The sequence below is a fragment of the Kogia breviceps genome, chromosome 18, assembly GCF_026419965.1.
Source record: "Kogia breviceps isolate mKogBre1 chromosome 18, mKogBre1 haplotype 1, whole genome shotgun sequence".
NCBI classification, from domain to species: domain Eukaryota; kingdom Metazoa; phylum Chordata; class Mammalia; order Artiodactyla; family Physeteridae; genus Kogia; species Kogia breviceps.
The window spans coordinates 5,566,373-5,577,981 of NC_081327.1; positions in this window are offsets into that span (position 1 = coordinate 5,566,373).

Here is an 11,609-nt window from a genome sequence, read left to right on the forward strand (position 1 = left end):
ATTCAGGAAAAGGATCCTGATTGGTCCTGCTCGGACCTTGGATCATCACCTCAAACTAAGCCTGTGTCCAGTTGGCAAGCTTGCTCTTGAGCCATACACCTGTCATGTCTGAGTCTTCCTCCACTGCCCGTCTCACCTAGATTGGCTCAGACCCCCTCAGGAACTCATCCCTTCTTGCCTAGCTGTGAATTCATCTCCTGAAGTCATAACGGTTTGTTAGTAGAGAACATGGCCGGGGGGGGGGGGGTCCCTTGATTGACAGCCCCAACAAAATCACACGGCAGTGCGTGCCGCAACTACTGAGCCCACACACGCTGGAGCCCACGCGCCACAACTACAGAGAAGCCCGCACGCCGCAAGGAAAGAGCCTGCACACCGCAGCAAAGGACCCCTCATGCCGCGACTAAGACCCAACGTAGCCAAATAACTAAATAACTAATTTTTAAAAAAGAATCACATGGCAGCAGTCAGGGGACCGTCCTTCAAAGTACTGAATGTCCACTACATGACATGAATTCACACCCACCTGCCCATATACAGCATTTCAAAAAATTCAACCATGAAAAAATAGTACAGCCCCTGTATTCATTTGCTAGGGCTGCCGCAGCAAATCACCACAAAGTGGCTGGCTGAAAACGACAGAAATGTATTCTCTAATAGTTCTAGAGGCCAGAAGTCTGAAGTCAAGGTGTCCGCAGGGTCGGTTCCTGCTGAGGCTCTAGGAGAGAATTCGTACCATGCCTCTCACCTAGCTCCTGGTAGCTACCTGAAACCCTTGGCGTTCCTTGGCTGGTAGATGCGTCGCTCCAATCTCTGTTTCTGTCTTCACATCGCCTTGTCCCCTGTGTCTCTGTATCTCAAATCTCCCTCTCCCTTTCCCTCGATTTTAAAGCACATCGAACACTGTTGTTGTTGTTTTTATTGCACTCTAACTAGGAGGACATGTACTCTCTTGAGGAATGAGCAGTTTTCAAAACTCTAATAAATGTCAAGGTTAGAAAGGTACAATGCTATTTGTAAAGTTCAGCTTAAAGGCAAACAAGGCAGCCTATTAGCATCCACAAGAATTGCAAGTTGATTTTAACCTAATAAATATCTTGAAAATACCCTTAGGAAGACAGGCTATCATGCCAAACTTATCCTTTAAATTAACGTCGTACTCGACTGGGCATGCTGCTCGTTTATTCTTTTTGCCAACTTTGACGATGCCAGTACATTCAGCAAGTTTATCTGGTACACAAGTGAGCTTTGTTTTTTTGTTGTCATTTTTGGTTTTTGTTTTTTCTGGCCACGCCACGCGGCTTGCAAGATCTTAGTTCTCCCACCAGAGATCGAACCCGTGCCCCCTGCAGTGGAAACGCAGAGTCCCAACCACTGGACCGCCAGGGAAGTCCCTACAAGTGAGCTTTGAATTTGAGCCTAGACTCAAATTCTCCTCCCCATGTATTAGCTCTGTGACTTTGGGCAAAGTATATAACCTCTCTATGCCTCAATTTCTTTAACTGTAGGGTAGAGAAATGATAATGCCTACTTCACAAGAATGTTATGCAGATTAAGTGAAATAAGACACGTGAGACACTTAGCGTGGTATTTGGTATATAGTAACTGACTCAGATGTTAGCTAATAATATGGATAATAATGGTGAATATAACTACTAATAATTATTATATATTATTAGAATATATTTGTTCCTTAGGAATCTTCATAATCACTTTAATATTGACTGACCTAAAATGTAAGTATCAGCTGTTCCAGAAGAGAGAAAGATGTTTCCGGGTAAGGAAATGTAAGCAGGACAATTTTTTTAAATCACTAATTTGCTTTGAATAGGCCTAAGTTGCTTACAATCAACCCTACATGGGGTTTGTGGGGGGTTTTGTTTTTTGTTTTTCTGCCTTTCTCTTATAAAGATACCTGTCATTGGATTTAGGGACCCCTCTAAATCCAGGATGATCTCATCTGGAAATCCTTAACTCAGTTACATCTGCAAAGACCCCTTTTCCAAATAAGATCCCATTTGCAGGTTCTGGGGAGTTAGGACAATGACATATCTTTTGAGAGTCACCATTAAACCTCTTGCAATCACCTTGAAAAACAGTTTCTCCGTTTTTCATAAAGTTAAACATAAACGTACCATGTGACTCAGCAATCTCACTCCGAACTAATATTTACCCATGAGAAGTAAAAGCAAATGTCCACACAACTATTCACAGCAACCTTATTCACAATAACCCCAATCTGGAAAACTGGAAACAATGGAAATTTTCATCAGCAGGCATGGGTAAGCAAACTGTATGTCCATAGGCTGGAAAACAACTCAGCAATCAGAAGAACTACCGCCTGATATGTGTGACATCACAGATAAATCTCAGAAACTGCGTGTCTTGTGAAAGAAGCCAGACAGAAAAGAGCACAAACTGTATGATTCCATTTTCTATGAAATTGTCAGAAGGGAATACTAATCTCTAAGGACAGAAGTCGGATTAGGGTTGCCTGGAGCCAAGGAGTGGGGATGGGGGATTGACTACAGACAGGTAAGGAGGAACCTTTTGGGACGATGGAACTGTTCTATATCTTGATTGTGGAGGTAGCCATACACTGTATATACTTGTCAAAACTCATAGAAGAGTACACTTTAAATTGGTGCATTGTTGTAAATTATGGCAAAATACACATAACAGGGGCTTCCCGGGTGGCACAGTAGCTAAGAATCCACCTGCCAATGCAGGGGACATGGGTTCAAGCCCTGGTCCGGGGAGGTCCCACGTGCCGCGGAGCAACTAAGCCCGTGCACCGCAACTACTGAGCCTGCGCTCTAGAGCCCGCGAGCCACAACTGCTGAGCCCCTGAGCCACAACTACTGAAGCCTGCGGGCCTAGAGCCCGTGCTCCGCAACAAGAGAAGCCACCGCAGTGAGAAGCCCGCACCCCGGAACAAAGAGCAGCCCCCGCTCGAAGGAACTAGAGAAAGCCTGTGCGCAGCAACGAAGACCCAACACAGCCAATAAAAAATAAAAAATAAAAAAAAAACACATAGCATAAAATTTACTATCTTAACCCTTTTGAAGGTTCAATGCAGCAGTGTTAAGTACATTCGCATTGTTGTGCAACCAATATCCAGAACTCTTTTCATCTTGAGAAAACGGAAACTTTATACTCAGTAAACAACTCCTCACCCACCCCCACCTCAGCCCCTGTCAACCGCCATTCTAGGTACCGCACGTAATTGGAATCATACAGTGTTTTCCTACAATTGTAACAAATGTACCACACTAATGCAGGATGTTAATAATAAAGGGAATTAGGAGAGAGCATATTAGGGTGTAGAGAATTAGGGTACAGAGTTCCCCTTAGGGTATACGGGAACTTTCTGTACTTTTCGCTCAATTTTTTTCTGTAAACCTAAAACTGCTTTTTTAAAAAGCCTATTAATTTCTTTTTAAACGATAACATGCCAATCAGGCAAAACCCACAGGTGTCTGTTACATGGGTCCATAGTTGCAGTAGGTGTCCGCTCTAACGATAGTATGCACGTCTGGGGATGATTATGGAGATTGGAAAGGATAATAAAGGCGAATGCCCTTTGCATATTGAAGTATTTGAGACCAAGGTCATTCCTTATTCCTGGGCACACTGTTTCTTTTTTCCTGCGTCCTCTAGACCTCTCTTACGACGGCTAGGGCAGAAAAGATGTAGCCAATCAAGAGTGGCTCGCCAGTGACGTCACCAGTCACCAAGGCCTCCAAGGGCTCAGCGCACCATGGCGCCCTCTGGCGGGGAAAAGGGAGGCTGTATCTGAGAGAGAACCAATCTGGTCAGCTGACTTTGGCCAAGTTCCAGTGCCCGGTGCAACACCCCTCACGCCCCCTGGCAACTCAAGTCACTTTCCATCTCCAGAAACCCTACCAGGAGAGAGAAATGCTGAGAGGAAGGAAAGATCAAACGTTCCTGGCATCCAATCAGATACAGGAATTAACTCAACAGACACCCAATCAGATTAGCGATCCAACCAAATAGCGCAAGTATCCAATTAGACAGAGTAGAGTTGCCATGACAACACGAGTCTCTATAGAGTTTGCAGTCCCTAAGCTCAAACGCTTGAGCGCCATCTGGCGCTCGGCAACTTTTGGCCACTTACTCCAGCAAGCGCCGGCTAGTTGAAGGCAGCCAATAAGGCGGGGCAAAGCCTCTGTGACGTCACTAGTTGCGGAGCCGGTGCCTGGAGAGCGTGAGCTCTAAGGCGAGTTCGTGTGAGCTCCTGCGAGCCCGCTGGCGGGTCGCGCACACTTTCTCCAGTGCAGAGGTTGTGCGCATGCGCTCGTGTTTCTTTTTCCTTTTTCCTTTTTTTTTTTTAAGCGTAAGGGAGCAATAAAAGGCGGGAAAGGGCATGAGGCGAGAGGCACAAGGCGGACGGCTAGGCTGTGAGGGACAGAGCCCCAGAGATGCCAGAGACTGACTAGAAGAAAGAACTCCAAAGGGACTGAGACCTCCCCCCATATGCACACCTACAGGAACGGAACACGATTCAGACACGATAGAAAATCGCAGTGATGGAGAAGCGGGAAGCGACAGAGGAAGAGAAATGACGCGACAAGGGGAAGGGCCCAGAGGGGAGAGAGAGAGAGAGAGAGAGAGAGAGAGAGAGAGAGAGAGACGGTGATTGGGAAGGATACCGGGCGGTTGCTATAGAGATGGAGGGGACAGAAGTAAGTCCGTGGTCACAGAGGGCCTGAAGGCATGCGGGACCGAGGCGAGGGGAGTGAGGACAGTGACAGAGAGAGAAGTGGCATCAGCCAAGGTGAAGAGGATCATCGGAGGCAAAGGAAGAGTAGCAGAGAGAGAGAAGAGAGTGAGTCAGGGTGAGGCAAAAGTTGCAGAAGTGATGGACACAGAGAAGAGGTCAACAGAGACCGAGGGGACTGAGACACTAAAACCCCAAGAGTCTTGGACAGAAACCAAGGGGTCTAAGAAAGAAGGGAGAGAGACCGAGGGGACCGTAATCCAGACAGAGAGAACAGTGTCATGGGGAGGAAGAGGACGGTGACAGAAGGGACAAAGACCAAAGGGACAGTGAAAAAAGGGGGAAGAGATAAGGGGGACAGTGGCAGATATAGAAAAGGTGACGATCACAGAGAGCGAGAAGACAGACTCAGAGGAGATCGAGATATAGAGGACAGTGACAGAGCAAGAGAGAGAAAACAGAGATAAGAGATGGAAATAATGTGCAGGAGAGTGACAAAAATAGAGGGAAAGGTGTCAGAGTTGAAGTTGAAGGCAAGAAGGACAGAGGCAAAGAGAACAACTTCAGACAGACGCGTTGGAGATAAAGGAACGTAACAATGTTAGAGAAAACAATGTATATTCGATAAGGAGTGGTCCAATCTACAGAGGGGGCAGAGAGAATGGAAAGTGGCAGAGAGAGAGATGGGACAGAAGTAGAGGGGGCAGGGCTTCCCTGGTGGCGCAGTGGTTGAGAGTCCGCCTGCCGATGCGGGAGACACGGGTTCGTGCCCCGGTCCGGGAAGATCCCACGTGCCGCGGAGCGGCTGGGCCCGTGAGCCGTGGCCGCTGAGCCTGCGCATCCGGAGCCTGTGCTCCGCAACGGGAGAGGCCACAGCAGTCAGAGGCCCGCGTACCGGGAAAAAAAAAAAAAAAGAAAGAAAATTATAGGCCAATATTCATTTTTAAAATGCTAAATAATAAAATGAATGTATGGGAATCCATGTTCTGGATTTCCCCATAATGGCTCCTTTGCAGCATTAAATGTTTTCCAAAATAATTTTGGAGAGCCCATACTTTGCTGGCCCTTGAACGTGGACTTGGTCTGCCTCTTGAGTTATACAGTATTGGTTCCAGGCAGAAGGGAGAGCAGGGAAAAGCAGCATGTTTGACATGTTTGAGGGACAGAAAGAAAGTCAGAATAGCCAGAGGGAACATAGTGAATGAGAGGGAGGGGGGCTCCAAATAGAGGCAGAGAGGCAGGGCCCAAATCGTATAGGGCCTGGTGGCCATAGTGAGATGTTTCCTTTTTATTCTAAGAGGAAAGGAAAACCATGAGCTAACTAGGCCAGAATTCAAAACTTTCTATGTACATTTGTTGTGTATCTCGGGCAATTCACTGTACCTCTCTGATTCTTTAGTTGTCCCAAGTGTGGGAAGAGAGAAGAAAGAGGGAAATAATCCAGGAAGAAGATTCAAGAGACGTTGCATTTTCTCCCACCCTCCCTCCGGTGGATCCCAAAAGCAGGGCTGAGAGATTTCCTTCAAAGAAGAGTGGAGTTATCCCAAAGAGCTTTTTGTACCTTCTACAGAGAGCTCCCACCTTTTAATTCCTTGAACAAGTCATTTGTCTGTGACCCAAAGCTCCTCTACAGGAATGGAGGGAGGGACCCAAGAGCCCATGAAAACATTCTCTCTTCTCTCCTTCCCTTTGGTGCCTCCCTGATGATCTGTTTGCAACGGAGCAGGACTTCATAACCTGGGGCCGGACTTCAGGGGGTCACAAGTTTCCCTGAAATTATATACGAAGTTGCGTGTGTTTGTCTCCAGGCAAAGTGTTTTTAGCTGGTCAGATTCTCAAAAGATTATTTCCCTTGCAAAGGACAAAACTCCCATTCAGACTGGCTGAAAAAAAAAAAAAAAAGGATGAGGAATTGTTATTGCCTCATATAAATGAAAAGTCATGGCAACCCCAAAACCTCAAGCACAGATCCAGACACTCACATGATGTCATCTGGATGCCTCTCCGATGAGCCCTGACTTCCTCTGTTTGGCTTCATCTTCACACGGGCTCTCCCTTCCTCTTGGAAATGACCTTGTGATTATATTAGACCCACCTGGATAACCCTGGCTACTCTCCCTATCTGCAAGTCAGCTGATTAGCAACCTTAATTCCTTCAGCTGCTTTCATCCCCCTTTACCATCTAACCTGACGTACTGACAGTTTCTGGGGATTAGGGCATCTTTGGGGAGCCATCATTCTACCTACTGCAGGAGGGATAAATGCTGAGGGAGGAACCACAAAGCAGTCACTCCTGTCTGACTGCTGGGTTAGAAGCAAGGTTAGGGTGAGGAGGGGCTGGGAAATGGAAGGAAAGGGAGTTAACATTGAACTGAACACACACTACCTGTCAGATGCTGTTCTTGGAACTTTATATACACTATTGTTTACTTCTTATGACAACCCTATTAAGTTCTTAACCCTATTAAGAAACAAATATCCTCATTTTACACATGAGAAAACAGAAGTTCAGAGTGATTGGGTGACTTGTAGCACACAGTTAGCTGCTGGTGGCAGAAGTGGGATTAGAAGTCAGGCCTGTCTGCCTCTAAAGGACATTTAAAATAGAACCTTAGGTTTGTATTCATAGAGTGCATGTATATATGTTCATATATAGTTCCTCCCTTTTAGAAAATAATTTTTCAAATGTACAAGTAATGTATGGATAGAGTGTCCTTGCTTTTTAAAAACAATATAACAGATCAAGCTAAAGTCCCCTTTGATCGCCTCTCTGCAATCTCGGTTTCTTTCCTGGAAGTAATCCTTGTTATCTGTTTATCTTGTAATCTGTTATCTGTTATCCTTCTAGATCTTTGTCTATAAGTGGGTGCATATATCTAGTAATATAGTGTATGCATAGTATTGTATAGTAAATGAGTAGTATTGTTTTTAGCAAGCATGTGAGTGTATTTTAACATAAATGGGATCATGCTGTATATATTGTTCTGCAGCTTGCTTTTTTAATGCAACAATATGTCTTGGAAATCTATCCAGATTTATTTAAATAGCTCTGTACCATTTCTTTTAAGAGCTGCAGTGGTGTTCCAAAAAAACTCCTGTTTCTTTATCCATTCTCCTGTTGCTGGACATTTGGGTTATTTTTGGTTTCTTTGATCTTACAATGTTGCTGTGAACATCTTTATATAGGTTTCCTCAGGTACATGTATGTTGCGTTAGGGTCAGTAAGAAGATGCAGAATCATCAGGTCACGTGGGTATATTCATTTTCATTTTAATCAACACTTCCTGTAACTTTCAACTATTGCTATATAATGAGAACCAAAACTCAGCAACTCCAAATAAGAATCCAGTGTACCAAAACTCAGCGACTCCAAATAATAATCCAGTGCTGGGGGACTTCCCTGGTGGTCCAGTGGGTAAGTCTCCGTGCTCCCAATGCAAGGGGTCCGGGTTTGATCCCGGGTCAGGGAGCTAGATTCCACACGCATGCCGCAACTGAGAAGCACACATGCTGCAACTAAAAGATCCCACAACTAAGACCTGGCACAGCCAGAATAAATAAATAAATATTAAAAAAAATAATAACAGTCATCCTATGCCAGATGATGGAGCCTGGCTTGTCTAGGGCTGCTCTGCAGCGCGCTGCAGGTCCAGCTGTGTCAGATCTGCTCTGGGCGTCTCATTCTGGGGTCCAGGCAAAGGAGGGTCAGCTACGACAGCAAGTATCTCGTGGCCGGAGCAGAGACACAGAGGACTGATGGCTACGCGCTAGGCCAGTTAAGTCCTAGACTCAGAACCGACACACCACTGTTTCCAGCCACATGCCAGTGGCCAAAGCAATCACGTGACCACACACAGCCTTAAAGGGCAAGGATGAGGCCATGGCAAGGCTGTGGAGGCGGTGTGGGCACACGAGTTTTCACTTCTGCAAACCATGGAACACAGGACTTGGAGCCATACAGCCCAAGGTCTGAATCCCAGTAGCTCTGTGTGCTTGTTTTATGTGACTTTGAACAAATCACCTAATCGCCCCCAGGTGCCATTAGCTCAACTGTAGAATGGGGTCGATAAATTCTGCCTTCTCTACTTCCTGTAACAAGATTCCTCTAAAATCAAATATATACAATCGGCATTGAAATATGAAGGGCCGCTGATTCAACTTTCATTTTATTTATTTAGTTTTTGGCCGCGCCATGCAGCATGCAGGAATCCTAGTTACCCCACCAGGGATCAAACCCGTGGCCCATGAAGTGGAAGCGCGGAGTCTTAAGCACTGGACGGCCAGGAAGTCCCAACCCTTTCATTTTAGAGTTAGGTAAACTGACAACCCATAGAGGGGAAATGAGAGTGTGCTGAGCTGTATGAGAAGAGATAGCAGGCAGTGCCTCCCAATATCAGTCAGTTCTGTCACACTTCCAAGTAACAGAACCCCAGTGAAAACCCGCTTAAGCAAAAAAAAAAAAAAACACAAAACACGGGGTCAGGGAGAGCGTGCATACTTCTTGGTTCATGTAACTACAAAGTTCAGGACTAGGACCAGCATCAGGAATGGCTGGATCAAGCACTCAGATATCACTGTCAGGAGCATGTCTCCCCATTTCTCCCATCTGCTTTCCTCTGTGTTGCCTTCATTGTCAGGCAACTTCTTTTCCACTAGGGCAGGGTCACCAGGTGTCGTGTGGAAAAATTAGAAAGCAACAACAACAAAAAGAGGCCCCTGGGATGGACAAATTACACAAAGCCATCAACTCTGGGTAGATACATTTCAAAAACTCATCCCTTCCATCCGGCTGGCACAGTCCTGCATCCGGGGCATAGGTTTGGCAAGAGGTGTACAGGCTGAATGTGTGCAGAGCACAGACTGCCAGAGCATGTGCAGCAGCCCTGAGGGTAGCAGGATGGTCACTGGCAGTTCCAGGTTTCATTTCTACAGCTAACCAACCCCAGGATCAAGGCAGCTAACCCCAGAAAAGGTCCTGAGGTTGGGAGGCACCAGGCCTAGGTCATGTACCTTCTCCTAATAACTAGGATGGGTTAGTGCCACCAAAATCCCACTGAATGAATGTAGGACAGAGAGAGTTCCCAGTGGGAATTATAGTGCTATTACCAGAAAGAGGAGGAACTACCTGCCATGCTGCCAAGACAGCAGAGACCCACTACACTCCCTCAAGGAGACTGCAGTCTAGCCAGGGGAAGAATAAACAAGTAGATTAACTAGAGACTTGGAAGTTGGATTTGTAAGAGCACAGACGGTATCTATTCCGACCCCTCTATCTGAAAGATATAGGACTTCCCTGGTGGCCCAGTGGTTAGGACTCCATGCTCTCACTGCGAAGGGCACAGGTTCAATCCCTGGTTGGGGAACTAAGATCCCACAAGCCTCATGGTGCAGCCAATAAAAAAAAGAAAGACAGGAAAACTGAGGTGAAGGGATCCTTCAGTGAAGTAGGTCCATCTACTAGACAACAATGTAAGCTTCACGAAGACGGTTTTTTACTTCCCCAGTTTCATTCATCGCTATATCCCCAGCTGGCAGCAGAGAGCTTAGTCCGTATAAGAGATGAATAAATAGATAGGGCAAGAGTGATTCAAAATGAAAACAACAGGATACAGGTACAGCGATACCCCCAGGATCACATATCCTCTATTAATTTTTAACATTTACGTTTTTGAATTTGGCTTTTACAAGTGATGCAATGATACACATCTTTGCGTGAATGTTTTTGTCTACATCTCTGATTATGTCTTTAATATAAGTCCCTAGGAGTTGAATTACTAGGTGATTAACAAAACTTTGCAGCAAAAGCCAAAGTGATTTTTCACAGTAACCGTTTTGTTTCATTCCTTTTGATAAAACCCAAGGGCACAGCCTTAAAACAATATAGTGATTCTTTTTTTGCCATCAAATGACCAACAGATGTTTCAAGGTTCTGCTGAATGCTGGTGAGAGTGCAGCGAAACAGACGCTCATGCCCATACACGGTGTTAGAATGTAAATTGCCACCACCCTTTTGGAAAGCAATTTGGCAGTAGATGTCGGTACAGGAAAAAATGTTCACGCTCTTACAGCCTGGAAATCCACCTTCAAGTCAAACAGAGACTCATATACAAAGAGGTTCATCGTGATGTTATCTATAATGTGTTTTTTTTTTTAAATGAAATTACCAGGGTACCCAACTAGACGGGGCACCGTTAACTCTGCTACATCCACTCGCTAGAATATTACGCAGCCATTTAAAATGACATTTTGAAGAATACATATTGGCATGGAAATGTTGGTGAGGCAATGTTCAGTGAACAAAAGCAGAATGCTCACATTTTATATGCAGCATGAATGACTATTACTATTCTTTTATGGTACGCGGGCCTCTCACTGTTGTGGCCTCTCCCGTTGAGGAGCGCAGGCTCCGGACGCGCAGGCTCAGCGGCCACGGCTCACGGGCCCAGCCGCTCCGCGGCACGTGGGATCTTCCCGGACCGGGGCACGAACTCGCGTCCCCTGCATCGGCAGGCGGACTCTCCACCACTGCGCCACCAGGGAAGCCCCTAAATCTGTATCTTTTAAGCCACTAAGTTTGTGGTAGTTAGAGCAGCAACAGAAAACTAATACAATCATGAATTATTTTACTTTAAAACGTAAACCTTTTAAAATATGTGTAATATACACAGAGAAAAACACTCAACTGATACGTGTCCAGCTCAGTAAATTTCTGTAAGGTGCACTCGTCTGTGTACTCAGCAGCCAGATCAAGAAAGAGCACATCCCAGGCCCCCAGAAGTCCTCTCAGGAGCCCATCCAGGCACCACCCTCCCTCAAATGGCACTCGCTCTCCTAACCTCAAACCCCGTAGATTATTTTTGCCTCCTTG